The following is a 16,132-nucleotide window of genomic DNA, read 5'->3' on the forward strand; positions in this document are numbered from 1 at the left end:
AAGCTGTTAGTGGAGGAGACAGGAACCTGGTAGCATCTCAGTGGCAGTGGTGGAAATGGTGACTGATGAGTTACATTGTGGCTGCAAAAAGGTCCCGGAGCTTCAAGTTGCCCGTCACTTTAACACACAAGACTGTTCCCTGTCCAACATCTCTGTCTCATGCTTACTGCGGTGTTCCAGTGAAGCTTGATGCAAGCTGGCAGAACACTCCAGAACATACCAAATGGTCTCCTATTTCAAGGACTGCAATTTCCCCTCCCATGTGGTCAACAATTCCCTCCAGTGTATCTCCTCCGCTTCTCACATCACTGCCTTTGAACCCCACCCTTCCAACCCCAACAAGGATGGGATCCCCCCACTCCTCACCTTCCACCCAGATACAACACATCATCCTCTGCCATTTCCACCACCTACAATCAGACCCCACCAGAAATATGTTTCCCTCCCCTCCCCTTTCAGCATTCCACAGAGACCATTCCCTCTGTGACTTCCTCGTTAGGTCCACGCTCCCCACCAACCCATCCTCCACTCCCAGCACCTTTGCTTGCCACTGCAAGTAGTGTAAAACCTGTGCCCACACCTCCATCCAAGGCACCAAAGGATCCTCCCACATCCAGCAGAAATTTCCCTGCCCACCCAAACACCTCAACTATTGTGTCCTTTGCTCTCAATGTGGTCTCCTCTACACTGGGGAGTCAGGACGCCAACTTGTGGAATATTTCAGGGAATATTTCTGGGGCACATGCACCAACCAACCCCACCACCTTGTGGCCGACCACTTCAGCTACATCACCTCCGCCGCCACGCTGCCAAGGACATGCAAGTCCTGGGTGTCCTCCACCCCCAAATCCAAGCCACCCCACGCCTGGAGGAAGAACACCTCATCTTCCACCTTGGAACCTTTCAACCACACGGCATCAAGGTTTCCTCATCTCCTCTCCCCCACCTTATCACAGATTCAACCCTCCAACTCGGCACTGGTCTCCTGAACTGTCCCACCTGTCCATCTTCCTTCCCAATTATCCATTCCACCCTCTCACCACTACCCCATCTACATCTACCTAGTCTCTTCGTAGCTCCCTTCCCCCCAACCCCGAACACCCCTCCCTATTTATCTCTCAGCCCTCTTCCCCCAACTCCCACATTTCTGATGAAGTGCTTACATGCCCAATATGTCAATTCTCCTGCTCCTTGGATGCTGCCTGACCTGCTGTGCTTTTCCAGCGCCACACTTTAACACAAGCTGGAAGAACAACACCTCATCTCCCAGTCAGGGACCCTACAATCCTCTGGCTTCAACATCAAATTCAATAATTTTAGGTCCTTAACTCTCCCATGTCCTAGTGACTTTGCCCCTTACCCCACACACCAGGCCTTTTTATTACATAGCCTGGCATTACACACTACCTATGGTTAGCCACTAACAGTCCCCATAAACAGCTATTCACCCTCCCCCTCAGATCGTTATCCACTCCTTTGTCCAACTGCTCCTATCTCTCTCTTTGGACTCTATCCCCCCTATCATTTACTCCTTAACCCCTACCTTCTGCATAAAAACCAACATTTTTTTCTCAGTAGCATCAGTTCCTGAGGATGTCACCGAATCCAAAATGCGAACCGATTTCACTTCACAGATGCTGCCAGATCTGCTGAGCTTTTCCAGTACTTTCAGTTGTTGTGTGTGATTTACAGCATCCACAGTTCTTTCAATTTACCCGGAGTATCTAATTCAGCTCTAGCAGACTGAAACAGTGTTTATCAACCCTCCCAGTCCACACTAACTCCATCTCTCTCCCAGTCTCTGCATTCTCTCCCACTCCCTTCACACTCAGAGTCCTCCCTCACAGTGACACTGCGCCTGCAAAGCTGATGGTCATGTGTTGGCCTGCTGGACCCACCCCTCATTCACTCCCATTGGCTGGAGGATCACGCCAACTCTCCTATTGGTCTGAAGCTGTGTCAATCAGCCAGGCCCCATTGTGACCTGAGTGGTGGGATCCTCCCAGGTGCATCAGAGGCTGAGGGGTGACCTCAGAGATTTATAAAATCATGAGGGGCCTGGGAAGGATAATTAGACAAGGTCGTTTCCCTGGGGTGGGTGAGTCCAGAGTGAGAGGGCATAGGTTTAACATGAGAGGGGATGAATTTTAAATGGATCAGAGGGGCAATTGTTTTTCCCACCGAGGTTGGTGCGTGTATGGAATCTTCTGTCGGGAAGTGAAGGATGTTGGTACAATTATACAAATTTGGCATCTGGATGGGTATATGAATAGGAAGGGTGTAGAGTGATATGTGCCAAGTGTTGGCAAATGGGACTTAGATTAGGTTGGGATATCTGGTCAACATGGACCAGTTTAACCAAAGGGTTTATTTTCATGCTGTACATCTCTACGGTTCTGCCCTGTGATGAGCTTCATCATTCACAGTGAATGGGGCAGTATCACAGAGCACAGGGGCTGGGAGCTATTCCGCCCATTGGGGCTGTCCTCTCTCCCTCTGGAGATGGTGCCAGTCAGTCCCAACTCACCTCCCATTTGGATATTACCTTCCAAATCCTTCCTTAAAAAAGTTAAATTTCAAATTTGTTTTGACAAGAGCTACTGAATCTGCATTCAGCTGTCTTTCAAACTGTTCCAGATGCTCAGAACTTAGTGAGTAAAATAATCTTCACATTTTTAACCTGCATTATTTGCCAGATGAGATGCGTTTTAAATGTTGTAACTGTACCAGCCTCCACTCTTTCTCTGGCAGCTTATTCCATACACGGATCACGTTCAGCTTGAAACTTTGCCCCTAATATCCCTTTTCAATCTTTTCCCTCACGCCTGTGATTTCTAGTTTTGGACTCACCTAAACAGGAATAAGACCCTAGCTGTTTGCCTTATCCATGCCCCTCACGATTTTATCAACCTCTATGGTCACCCCTCAGCATCCGATTTTCCAGTGAAAACAGCCTCAGCCTATTCAGCCTCTCCCTATAGCTCAATCTCTCAACCCTGGCAACATCTTTGCACATCTTTTCTGAATCCTTTCAAGTTTCACAATATCATTCCGATAGTGGGGAGACCAGGACTGAAAGCAGAATTCCAGAAGTGACTGAATCAATGTCCTGTACAGCCGCAAAATGACGTCACAACTCCTGTACTCAATGCACTGACCGATAAAGGCAAGAATACTAAACACCTTCTTCACTACCCTGCCTATCTATGATTCCACTTTCAAGGAACTATGAACCTGCACTCCAAGATCTCTTAGTTCAGCAACACTCCTCAGGACCTTCCCATTAAGTGTAGAAGTCCGGCCCTGATTTGCTTTTCCAAAATACAGAACCTCACATTTATCAAAATTAAACTTCATCTGCCACTCCTCAGCCCATTTGATCGGAGTCTCATTGTACTCTGAGGTAACTTTACTGTCCACTGCACCTCAAATTTTAGTGTCTACTGTAAACCTACTAACCATAGCTCCTATATTCACTTGGAAATCATTGATATAAATGACAAAAAGAAGTGGACCCAGCACCCAGCCTGACAGCATTTTGCTCACCACAGGATTCCAGTTCTAAAAGCACCCTCCACCAAGACACTGACTGCTCAGCAAGGTTAGAGCTCATGGAATACAGGGAGAACTAGCCAATTGGGATCCAGAACTGGCTCAAAGGCAGAAGACAGAGGGTGGTGGTGGAGGGTTGATTTTCAGACTGGAGGCCTGTGACCAGTGGAGTGCCACAAGGGTCGGTGCTGGATCCACTACTATTCATCATTTATATGAATGACTTGGATGTGAACATAGCAGGCATAGTTAGTGAGATGACACCAAAGTTTGAGGTGAAGTGAACAGTGAAAACAATTACCTCAGAGTACAACGGGATCTTAATCAGATGAGTGAATGGGCTGAGGAGTGGCATTTGGGGAAATCAAATCTTAGCAGGACTTCTACACTTAATGGTAAGGTCCTGAGGAGTGTTACTGAACAAAGAGACCTTGGAGTGCAGGTTCATAGCTCTTTGAAAGTGGAGCCGCAGGTAGATAGGATAGTGAAGGCAGCATATGGTTAGAACATTAATTACAGGAGTTGGGAGGTCATGTTGTGGCTGTACAGGGCATTGGTGAGGTCACTATTGGAATATTGCGTACAAATCTGGTCTCCTTCCTATTTGAAGGATGTTGTGAAACTTGAAAGGGTTCAGAAAAGATTTACAAGAAAGTTACCAGGATTGGAGGATTTGAGCTCAGCTGGGGGTTGAATAGATTTTGAATAGACTGGGGCTATTTTCCCTGGAGCGTCGGAAGCTGAGAGGTGAGCTTATAGAGGTATATAAAATCATGAGGGGCATGGATAGGATAAATAGACAAAGTCTCTTCCCTGGGGTGGTGGATCCCAGCACTAGCGGGCACAGGTTTAGGGTGAGAGGGGAAAGACTTTAAAGAGACTTGTGGGGCAACGTTTTCACAGAGGGTGGTACGTGTATGGAATGAGCTGCCAGAGGAAGTGGTGGAGGTTGGACGAATGCAACATTTATAAGGCATCTTGATGGGTATATGAATAGGAAGGATATGGGCCGGGTGCAGGCAGGTGGGACTACATTGCGTTGGGATATCTGGTCAGCATGTACTGGTTGGACCGAAGGGTCTCTGCTTCTGTGTTGTACATCTATGACTCTGATCTTCCAGCCAATTTTGTATCCAAATAGCTAGCTCCGCCTGTATTCTATGGTGTTGAACTTGCTAACCAGTCTGTTATGTGGAACCTTGTGTCTTTCTCAAGTCCAAGTTAATGACTTCCATGCACAAAGCCGTGCTGACTATCCCTAATCTTTTCTTGCCTTTCCAATGTAAATTCTGTCCCTGAGAATCCCTTCCAACAACTTGCCTGCCACTGACTTCAGGCTCACCGGTCCATAGTTACCTGGCTTTTCCTTACTACCTTTCTCAAATAATGATTTGGAGATGCCGGTGTTGGACTGGGGTGTACAAAGTTAGAAATCACACAACAGCAGGTTATAGTCCAACCGGTTTAATTGGAAGCACACTTCCAATTAAACCTGTTTGACTATAACCTGGTGTGTGATTTTTAACTTTCTCAAATACTGGCACCCATCTTCCAGCTCCTTGTCTGTGGCAATCGATGATACAAATATCTGAGCGAGGGGTCCAGCAATCACTTCCTTGGCTTCCCACAAAGTTCTGGGATACACCTGCTCAGATTCCTGGGATTCATCCACCTTTCTACTTTTTAAGACATCCAGTACCTCCTCCACTGTAATATGAACAATTGCCAAATTATCACTATTTATTTTTCCAAACTCTCTAGCTTCCATATCATTTTTCAGTAAAAACTGATGTGAAATACTTACAGAATCTCTCCCACCGCCTGCGGTTCCATAGACAGCCTTACTGATTTTTGAGGGTTGCTATTCTCTGCCTGGTTACTCTTTTGTCCATAGTATATTTGTCGAATCTCTTTGGATTCTCCTGAAACCAATTTCCCAAGCTATCTCATGTCCTCTTTTTGCTCTCCTGGTTTCCCGAGAGTATACTCCTCTAGGGAGTCACACAAACACAGCTCTCCATACCTGCCATATCCCTCCTTCATTTTCTTGACCAGAGTCTCAATTTCTCTAGTCATGCAGCATTCTCTACACCTACCAGCCTTGGCCTTAACAGGAAAATACTGTGTCTGTACTCACATTATCACAGGCCTATGGAGGCATTGGCAGATGTGGACATCAAAACAATCAATCAATCATTCTCAGTAAAGAGGTACTGTTGAAAAAGCTAAGAGCCCAAAGGTAGATGGGTCTCCTGGCCCTGGTAGAATGCATCCCAGAGATGGCGGGGGGAAATAGCAGATGCTCTTGTGATTATTCACTAAAATTTGTTCGACTCTGGGACAGTTTCGACAGATTGGCAAGCTGCAAACGTGATGCCACTTATTCTAAAAAAAATGCATAGAGTGCTGGTGAGGCCACACCTGGAGTACTGTGTACGGTCTCCTTACTTCTGCAAGGATGTACTGGCACTGGAAGGGGTGCAGATGAGGGTCACTAGTTTGGGCCTGGAGTTGAGAGGGTTGGTGTATGTGGAGAGATTGAGAAAACTGTTTCTAAACTTGTTGTAATTTAGAAGAATGGGAGATTGCATAGGAAAAATAATATTATGAAGGGAATAGATAAGATAGCAGCAGGGAGGTTATTTCCACTGGGGGCGGGTGAAAATAGAGAGCATAGCGTCAAAATAAGAGGGAGCAGATTTAGGACTGAGTTCAGGAGGAACTTCTGCAGTTAAAGGGTTGTGAATCTGTGGAATTTGCTGCTGAGTAAAGCAGCTGAGGCTTTCATCTTGAATGTCTTTAAGGCAAAAGTTAGATTTCTGAACAAGAAAGCAATTAAGGGTTACAAGTAAGAGCAGGAAAGTGGAGCTGAGGCCATGAAAATATCAGCCCTGGTCTTATTGAATGGCAGAGCAGGCTTGAGGGGCCAGATTGCTTACTCCTGCTCCTCTTCCTTATGTTCTTATGTTCCCCCTTTCCAGCCATCCCTTTCCCTGGAAATAACCTCCCGCAAACAAATTTTGCATGTTCTTACCTTGTGCCATCGAAATTGTCCAATTTAGAAGGCTACCTATTAGATCTGGTCTATTATTTTCTGTAACTATTTTAAAGCTAGTAGAATTATCAGAGAATCCAGACAGCGTGGAAGCGGGCCATTCAGCCCATCACATCCACACTGAACATCTAGCCTTCTACCCTACCCCTAGAACGTTGCAATTCCAATGAGCAATCCACCTGGCCAGCACATCCCTGAACACTATGGGCAATTCAGCCTGGAGAACCCACCCATCCTACACATCTTTGGACTGTGGGAGGAAACCAGAGCAACCAGACGAAACCCAAGCAGACAACCACAACAAGGTGATCATCCCTTTCTTATTTCCCAGTTCCATCCAAATAACTTCACTGGAAATACTCCCAATAATATCCTCCCTGAGCACAACCATAAAGGTATCCCTAATCCAAAATGCCATTCTGCCTCCTCTCATCCCCCTTTTTATCCTTCCCATTGCATCTATATCCTAGAACATTAAGCTGCCAGTCCTATCCATCACTGAGCCACGTTTCTGTAATATCCATGAGATCCCAGTCCCATGTTCGAAACCATATCCTCAGCTCATCTGCCTTCACTATCGGGCCTCTTGCACTGAAATAAATGCAGTGAAACTGCTCTGTCCCACCTCGTTCTGTGCCTTGCCCTTGCCTGCCTTGACTGTCTAACTTCTCAACTGTACCAGCCTCAGACATACCTCTTCTCTCACTATCTCTTTAGGTTTACCCCCCACTCCCTCACTGGTTTAATGCCTCCTGAGTAGCACTAGCAAATCTCCCTGCCTGGGTATTAGACACCTTCCAATTCAGGTACAATCCATCCTTCTTATGCAGGTCAATTCTACCCCAGCAGAGATTCCAATGATCCAAACATGGCAATCCTTCTCCCCTGCACCAGATCCTTAGCCACGCATTCATCTGCTCTATCCTACTCTCACTAGCATGCGGCACAAAGAGTAATCCAGATATTACTACCCACGAATACCTACTTTTTTATCCTCCAGGATAATTTGCTATATTCTCTCGTCAGGACCTCATCCTTTCCTCTTCCGATGTCATTGGTACTAATGTACAATGAGCTCCCACTGATCATACTCCCTTTTGAGAATACACTGCTCCCTCTCCGAGACATCCTTGTCCCTGGCACCAGGGAGGTACCACCCATTCTGATGTCTCACTGTCAGCTGCAGAAACGGCAGTCTGTGCCCTATACCAGAGAATCTCCTATCACCATCGATCACCAGGAACCTCATATACCTCACATTACATTGGAACCAGTCTCTGTAACAGTACCTTGCTTGTCAGTGCGATATGCCCCTGAGAGTGTGACCTGCAACGCTTTCCGAAACAGTGTACTTGTTTGAGATCAATCAGCCGGGCCCCATTGTGAGGTAAGTGGTGGGATCCTCTCTCTCTCTGCCCTGGGATGAGGTTCATCATTCACAGTGAATGGGGCAGTATCACAGAGCACAGGGGCTGGGGGCTATTCAGCCCATTGGGGCTGTACTCTCTCCCGCTGGAGATGCTGCAAATCTGTCCCAACTCCCCTCTCACTTGCCCAAAGCCCACGAAGTCTTTCCTTAAAAAGTAAAATTATAAATCTGTTTGCGAACACCTGCTGAATCTGTGTCCAGCTGCCGTTCAGCCTATTCCAGGTGTGCAGAACTTACTGAGTGAAATAATGTTCCCATTTTCACTCTGCATTATTTGCCAGTTACCTGAAAGTAGTTACGAAAAATTGTGATCGTGCTAACAATTCCTCTCTCTCTGCAAATTAATTGTTTGGAAACAAATCTGCACCTGGTCCAAATCACTGCTTAACCGTCTCAGCTCCAAGGACAATTATCTGTGCTTCTGCTAGCTCTCCACAAAAGAGGAACACATCTTAATTTATTAGTGTCATAGAGATGGACGGCACAGAAACAGACCTTCGGTCCAATTCGTTCATGCCGACTCGGAATCCTAAACTACTGGAGTCCCATTTGCCAGCTATTGGGCCCTATCCCTCAAAACCCATCCCATTCATGGATGCCTTTCAAATGTTGTAATGGTATCAGCCTCCACTACTTCATCTGGCAGCTCATTCCACAAACACACACCACACTCTGCTTGAAAACGTTGCTCCTTAGATCCCTTTTAAATCTTTGCCCTCTCAACTTAAGCCCATGTGCTCTTGTTTTGGACCCACCTCACCTGGGGGGGGGAAAGACCCTGGCTGTTCACCGTATCCATGCCCCTCATGATTTATAAATCTCCATAAAGTCACCTCTGTCTTTGACTCTTCAGGGAAAATAGCCCCAGTCTCTCCCTGTAGCCCAAATCCTTCAACCCTGGCAATGTTTTTGCAAATCTTGTCTGACTCCTTTCAAATTTCATAACATCCTTCCCAGAACATGGATATTCGAACTGAAAGCAGAATTCCTGAAATGGCTTAATCAATGTCCTGTGAAGCCACAATATGACGTCCCAGCTTCCGTATACAATGCATTGACTAATAAATATAAGCATACTGTACACCACCTTCACTAGTCTGCCTACCTGCGACTCTACTTTCAAGGAACAATGAACCTGAACTCCAAGGTCTCTTTGTTCAGCAACACTCCCCAGGACTTTACCATTAAGTGCATAAGTCCTGTCCTGATTTGCCTTTCCAAAATACAACAGCTCACATATATCTAAATTGAACTCAGTCTGCCATTTTTCATTCCAATGGCCCATCTGAACAAGATCTGTTGTATTCTGAACTAACTTTCTACACTGCCCACCAATTTTAGTGCCTTCTGACTATATCTCATATATTCACATCCAAGTCATTTATTGAAGGCCCCAATATCCATTGCTGCAGCACACTGCTGCTCACAGGCCTCCAGTCCACAAAACAACCCTACATCACCACTCTGTCTCCTACCTTCAAGCCAGTTTTGTATCTAAATGGCTCGTTCTCCCAGCATTCCATGTTATCTAACCTTGCTAACCAGTCTGCTTTGTGGAACCTTGTTCAATGCCCATGGAGACAACGTTCACAGGCTGCCATCAATCATCTTTGTCACATCTTCAAGAAACAAAACACACTCAAGTTAGTGAGACACGATTTTGCACAAACAAAGCCACTTTAACTCTCCCTAATCATTTCCAAATACACGTATATCCTGTCCCTCAGAATCCCTTCCAACAGCTTGCCTGCCACGGACTTCAGGCTCACTGTTCTCTTGTTCCATGGCCTTTCCTTACCACCTTTTCAAAAATAATGGCACCTCACCTGTCGCTATCAATGATACAAATGTCTCAGGAGAGGCCCAACAATCTTAACGGAGGACAGAGGGGGTTAGGGAGGATATTCCAGAGGTTTGTGTCCTTGGCAGCTCCAATTGTGGAGTGATGTAGGTGGGGAATAGCTGTCAACGGAGACAATTAGTGGTTAATCGTGGGTAGTGTGCAATGGCAGGCAATGTGATAACAATGTGTGTGAGTTAAGGGTTGGAGGGGTGGGGTTCAAGGGCAGTGGTGTCGGAAGTGGAGGAGATACACTGGAGGGCATTGGGGTTGACCACATGTGGGGGGGAAATTGCAGTCCTTGAAATATGGTCCATTTGGTATGTTCTGGAGTGTTCTGCCAGCTTGCATCAAGCTTCACTGGAACACTGCACCTAAGCATGAGACAGATGTTGGCCAGGGAACACGCTCATGTGTTAAAGTGGCAGGCAACCGGGAGCTCAGGGTCTTTTTTGGCCTGAGAGGGAGCACAGATTGATCCAAATTGCACTTCATTTATTTGTAGGAACTGTCAGATTTAGTCCCAATCACCCACTTCATAATGTTAACCTGTAAACTCCTTATGGACTCAAATCCTAGCACCTTTTCAGGTGGAATGTTTTAGATTCTGATAACTCTGTTCATTGAGAAAAATGATCCCTTTTAAATCTTTTCCCTCTCATCTTAAGCCTGTGTCCTCTAGTTCTGAACCCACAGAACCTGGGAAAAAGTCCCTGACTGCTCACCTTATCCAGGTCCATCATGATTTTATTAACATTTATAAGGTCACCTCTCAATCTCTAACTCTCCAGGAAAAATAGTCCCAGCCTATTCAGCATTTTCCAATAGCTCAACCCGTCCAACCCTGGCAAAGTCCTTGCAAACCTTTTCTGAAACATTTGAAGTTTCACAACATCATTCCGAGAACAGGGAGATTGGAACTGAAAACAGAATCCCAGAAGAGCATTAATCAATGTCCTGCACAACCACAATATGACGTCACAACAGCTGCATTCAATGCATTGACCAATAACGGGGAGTGTACCAAACACTACATTCACTAACGCGCCTACCTGTGACTCGACTTTCAAGGAACTATGAACCTGGACTCCAAGGTCTCTTTATTCAGCAACACTCCCCAGGACTTTACCATTAAGTGTACAGGTCCTGCCCTGATTTGCCTTTCCGAAATCCAACAGCTCACATTTGTCTAAATTGAACTCCATCTGCCATTCCTTGCGCCATTGACCCATCTGATCAAGATCCTGTTGCATTCTGAACTAACCTTCTTCACTGTCAACTACACCTCCAATTTTGGTGCCTTCTGTAAACCTACTGACCATACCTTACACATTCACATCCAAGTCAATTATTTAAGGACCCAATATCGATCCTTGTAGCACACTGCTGCCCACAGGCCTCCAGTCCGCAAAGCAACCCTCCATCACCACCCTCTGCCTCCTACCTTCAAGCCAGTTTTGTATCCAAATGGCTTGCTCTCCCTGCATTCCATGTTATCTAACCCTGCTAACCAGTCTGCTTTGTGGAACCTTGTTGAATGTCCACATAAACAACATTCACCACCTGGCTTCATCAATTTTCTTTGTCACTTCAAAACATTCAGTTAAGTTAGTGAGACACAATTATGCATGTACAAAGCCACATTGACACTCCTTAATCATTCCTTGCCTTTCCTAATAGATGGATATCTTGTCCCTCAGAATCCCTTCGAACAGCTTGCCTGCCACAGACTTCAGGCTCACTGTTCTCTTGTTCCATGGCCTCTCCTTACCACCTTTTTAAAATAATGGCACCTCACTTGTCGCTATCAACGATACAAATATCTCAGGAGAGGCCCAACAATCACTTCTAGATTTCCAGAAAGTTCTGGGATACACCTGATCAGGTCCCAGGACTTTATCAACCTTGATGCCATTTAAGACATCCAGTACCACCTCCTCTGTAACATGGACACTTTTCAAGGTATCTCTGTTTATTTCTCCAAACTCTCGAGTTTCTATATCCTTCTCCAGTAAAAAATGATATGAAATATTTGCATATCTTTCCCATTCCCTGTGGTTTCATAGACAGCCTTGTTGATCTTTAAGGGGTCCTATTCTCTGGTCCAGTTAAACTTTTGTCTGTGATATATTTGCTTAATCTCTTTGGATTCTACTTAAACCAATGCCTGAAGCTATTTCATGTCTTCTTTTTGCTCTCCTGATTTCCCTCAAGTATAAAAGTGTGATCCTGTGCTCCCAATTCCTCTGCCTCTGCAATATCTGCTCCCAGGAGGAGCAATTCCACCCCAGGACATCCCAGAAAGGCCTCCTACTTCAAGGACCACAATTTCCCTCTCACTTGATCAACAATGCCCTCCAATGCATACCCTCCACTTCCCGCACCTCCACCTTTATCCCACCACTTCAACCACAATAAGATTATAACCTTGCAGTCTTCACCTTCCACCCCACTAATCTCCAGATACAGTGCATTAACCTCTGTTATTTCTGCTACCTAAAGTCGGATCCCACCACCACAGACATATTTCCCTCTCCACCCCTATCTGCGTTGCACGGAGACCATTCCCTCGGCAACACCCTTGTTAGGCCCACACCCTCCCACCAACCCACGCTCCACACCATTGACCCTCCCTTGCCGCCACGGGATATGTAAAACATGCGGCCACGTCCTCCTTCTGACCTCTGTCCAAGACACGAAAAGGATCTTTTCACATCAGGCAGAGATTTCTCCGCACATCCCAAAACCGCATCTACTGCATCTGGACACTATGGGAAATTTAACATGGTTCATCCAACTAACCTACACATCTTTGGACAGTGGGAGCAAACTGGAACACCCGAAGGAAACCCTCTCAGACACTGGGGAGAACGTGCCAACTCCAACACAGAGTTGCCAGAGGCTGGAATCAAACCCAGGTCCCTGGTGCTGAGGAAGCAGCGCTAACCACTAAGCCACAATACTGTGGGATCTTTGGTGATGATGTGCTGCCCCACTGATACCTCGGTCACTCACCCTGCCTCATTTCCTAAGAGGCAGCGATGACGGAGTGAAATTATCGCTAGACAATTAATCCAGAGACCCAGATAATGTTCTGGGGACCTGGGTTTGAATCCCATCACAGCAGATTTTGGAACGTGAATTCAATAAATATCTGGAAAAATTAATTTTGTGACGACAATGAATCCATTGTCAATTGTTGGGAAATCCCATCTGGTTCACTCATGACTTTAGGGGAAGGAAAATGCCATCCTTACCTGGTCTGGTCTGCATGTGACTCCAGACCTATAGCAACGTGGTTGATTCTTAACTGCCCTCTGGTTAAACAAAGCAATAAATGCTGGCCGAGCCAGTGACAGCCTCATCCTGTGAATGAATAAAGAAAACAGGTCAGGTTTTGTTCCTTCTCTAGTAGGTACATCCTACAAACTGAATCTGAAACGTTCTCGTACACACTGAACAAATACCTTTCCATCCAAACCCTTAACACTACAGCACTCCAAGTCTATGTTGGTAAAGTTAAAACCCCTTATCATTGCATCCATAATATTCTTACAGATAACTGAGGTCTCCTGGTAAAATTGTGTCTCAATTCCCCGCTGACTGTTGGGAGAGAGTCTATAATACAATCCCATTAAGATGGTCATCCCTTTCTTATTTCTCAGTACCACCCAAATAACTTGCCTGGATGTACTCCCAGGAATATCCTCCCGAAGCCCAGCTGTAATGTTATCCCTAATCAAAGATGCCACTCCCCCTGTACTGTTGCCCCCTTTCTATCGCATCTACACCCTGGAACATTAAGCTGCTAGTCCTATCCATCCCTGAGTGATGCCTCTGTAATTGCTGTAATATCCCAGTGCCATGTTCAAAACCATACCCTGAGCCCACCTGCCTGACCTGTCAGGCCTCTTGCACTGAAATAAATGCAGTGTAACTGGTCCGTCCCACTTTATTCTGTGGCTTGCTCTTGCCTGCCTTGACAGTCTAATCTGAACAGTACCAGCCTTGGACATACCTCTTTTCTCACTATCTCTTTAGGTTTACCCCAACTCCCTCACTGGTTTAATGCCTCCCGAGTGGAACTAGCAATTCTCCCTGCTCATCAGGACCCCATGCTTTCCCCTTCCTATGCCAATGGTACCAATGTACAATGTCCTCCCACTGGCTATTCTCCCCTTTGAGAATATTCTGCACCCTCTCCAAGGCATCCTTGACCCTAGCATCAGGGAGGCACCACCCCATTCTGATGTCTCACTGTCAGCTGCAGAAATGGCAGACTGTGCCCTTGACTAGAGTGTCCCCTATCACCATCGTTTGCGTGGAACTGGGTATACCTTACATTATGTTAGAGCCAGTCTCAGTCGCAGTAACTTGGCAGTCAGTGCTATATTCTCCTGAAAGTCTATTACCCCCTACATTTTCCAAAACAGTACACTTGTTTGAGCTGGGGATAACCACTGGATATTCCTGCAGTACTTGCCTACCCCTCCTAGCTTTCCTGGAGGTAACCCACCTACCTGACTGTATCTGCAGTATCCTGCAATCCTGAGACTGCCACCTCTCACACCCCTGACCCCTGTCAATTCCTCACTGCCTTTAATCACTCCTTCACCAATCCATGTGATTTGATAGGATTTGCAAAGACACTTCCTGCAGACACAATCATCAGGATCATTGAAACTCTCTCTAGACTCCAACATCCGACAGGAACAGCACACCACTCTACAACAGGCCATCTCTCCGCCTTAACAATCTACAGACCAAGACAAAGGCACAGTCTTACTGCTCGAAAAATACTGCCTGAGAATAACTTAATGCTTACGCTTTATATTTTAAACATTTAAACAACAGACCGAAAGACATGAAAAAGAAACCCTCACCTTTCTCACTATTAATATAATAAAACCGTCTAAAATTGATGTTTCAAGAGACTGAAACCCACTGAGCTGATCCCGGCTGTGAGCAGCTCACAGAGCGAGGTCTCTCTGAGGACAGCTGTGAAATGTCACTGTTTCTTTCTCTTTTCTCCAAGCTGCATTTCCGAGCGGTTTATACCTTCACAAGAAGTCAGCTGGGAGAGGTCACTGCTCAGTTTTATTCACTGGAGGTTGCCTTTGCTGCCCAGACCAGAATTTATTGGCCACCTTTATGTGTCTTGGAGAAATGGTGGTGAACGGCCTCCCTGAAATGCTGCAGTCCATGTACACCACAGTGATGTTTGGACAACAATCCCCCACTAGACCCACATCCCCCCCCTGTCTCTGTAATCCCCCTCCAGCTTCAGAAATTGCATGTGTGTAATTTTACCTCAAATTGTACACGGAGAATGATGGAGCTTTTTTTAAAAAATACATTGCTAAAAAGGGAGGCAATGGCCAGATGATATTCTTGCTAGACGAGTAATATGAGCAATGTTCCGAGGATTAGGGTTAGATGGTAGCATCATGGCTGATGGTGGCATCAGATATCAGTAAATTCTCGAATGAAAAGGCTCATGATGACCATGAAACTATTGTCGACTGTTAGGAAAAAACCCATCTGGTTCACTAATGCCCTTTAGGGAAGGAAACTGTCATCCTCACCCGGTCTGGCCAACATGTGACTCCAGACCCACAGCAATGTGGTTAACTCTCAACTGCCCTCAGGGTAAACATCCACATCTGAGTGAATAAACAAAAAGAGACTTATATTTAAATCGCAGAGGAAAGCTTTTTTAAAAACAAAATTGTGTTTTCAAACTTTAAAAAAAAATCACCTTGGTCGGATGGCACTTTCGACGCTGCAATAATCAGGGAGAATATAAGGAACAAATATACAGAGAGATCTCCGATATACAGTCACAACAATAAGGTTATAGTAGTAGGTGATTACGATAGTGTGAAAGGTTTGGTTGGTAAAGAATGTGTTAAATGAGTTCAAGAAATGTTCTTTATCAATATTTAAATGTTCCTATCAGGAAGCAAGCAACACCTGACCTTTTCTTGTCTGATCAGACAGGGCAAGTGACTGAAGTGATAGGACGGGAACAGTTTGGGTGAGAGGAAATTGTGGGCACCATGGAGAAATAGTTGTATAATCGATAACTACAGGTGAGCTGCCTGATGACTGGAGAGTGGCTAATGTTGTACCTTTGTTAATGAAGGGGTATAAGGAGCAGCCCAGGAACTATAGACCTCAGTGGTGGGTAAGCCGTTGGAGGCGATTCAGAAGGATAGGATTTGCATGTATTTGGAGAGTTAAGGAATGATTAGGG

General features: G+C 45.7%; 1 long non-coding RNA gene across 6 annotated transcripts in view; it reads right to left on the reverse strand.

Annotated features, from left to right (window-relative positions):
• LOC148147162 (uncharacterized) overlaps positions 1 to 16,132 on the reverse strand; it is a 49,780-nt gene that overhangs the window by 13,850 nt on the left and 19,798 nt on the right. For 4 of the 6 annotated variants that reach the window (XR_015760074.1, XR_015760073.1, XR_015760077.1 and 1 more), the window contains 2 exons: positions 15,462 to 15,539; positions 13,134 to 13,242 (listed from right to left, as the gene is read on the reverse strand). This is a non-coding gene — a long non-coding RNA (uncharacterized LOC148147162). The remainder of the gene's footprint in view (positions 1 to 13,133; positions 13,243 to 15,461; positions 15,540 to 16,132) is intronic. The other 2 variants (XR_015760076.1, XR_015760075.1) reach the window with 1 other exon arrangement.

Source organism: Chiloscyllium plagiosum, unplaced genomic scaffold (genome assembly GCF_037043375.1).
Source record: "Chiloscyllium plagiosum isolate Xiang-an unplaced genomic scaffold, Cpla_swu_hap1 HiC_scaffold_18, whole genome shotgun sequence".
In the NCBI taxonomy this organism is placed as follows: Eukaryota; Metazoa; Chordata; class Chondrichthyes; order Orectolobiformes; family Hemiscylliidae; genus Chiloscyllium; species Chiloscyllium plagiosum.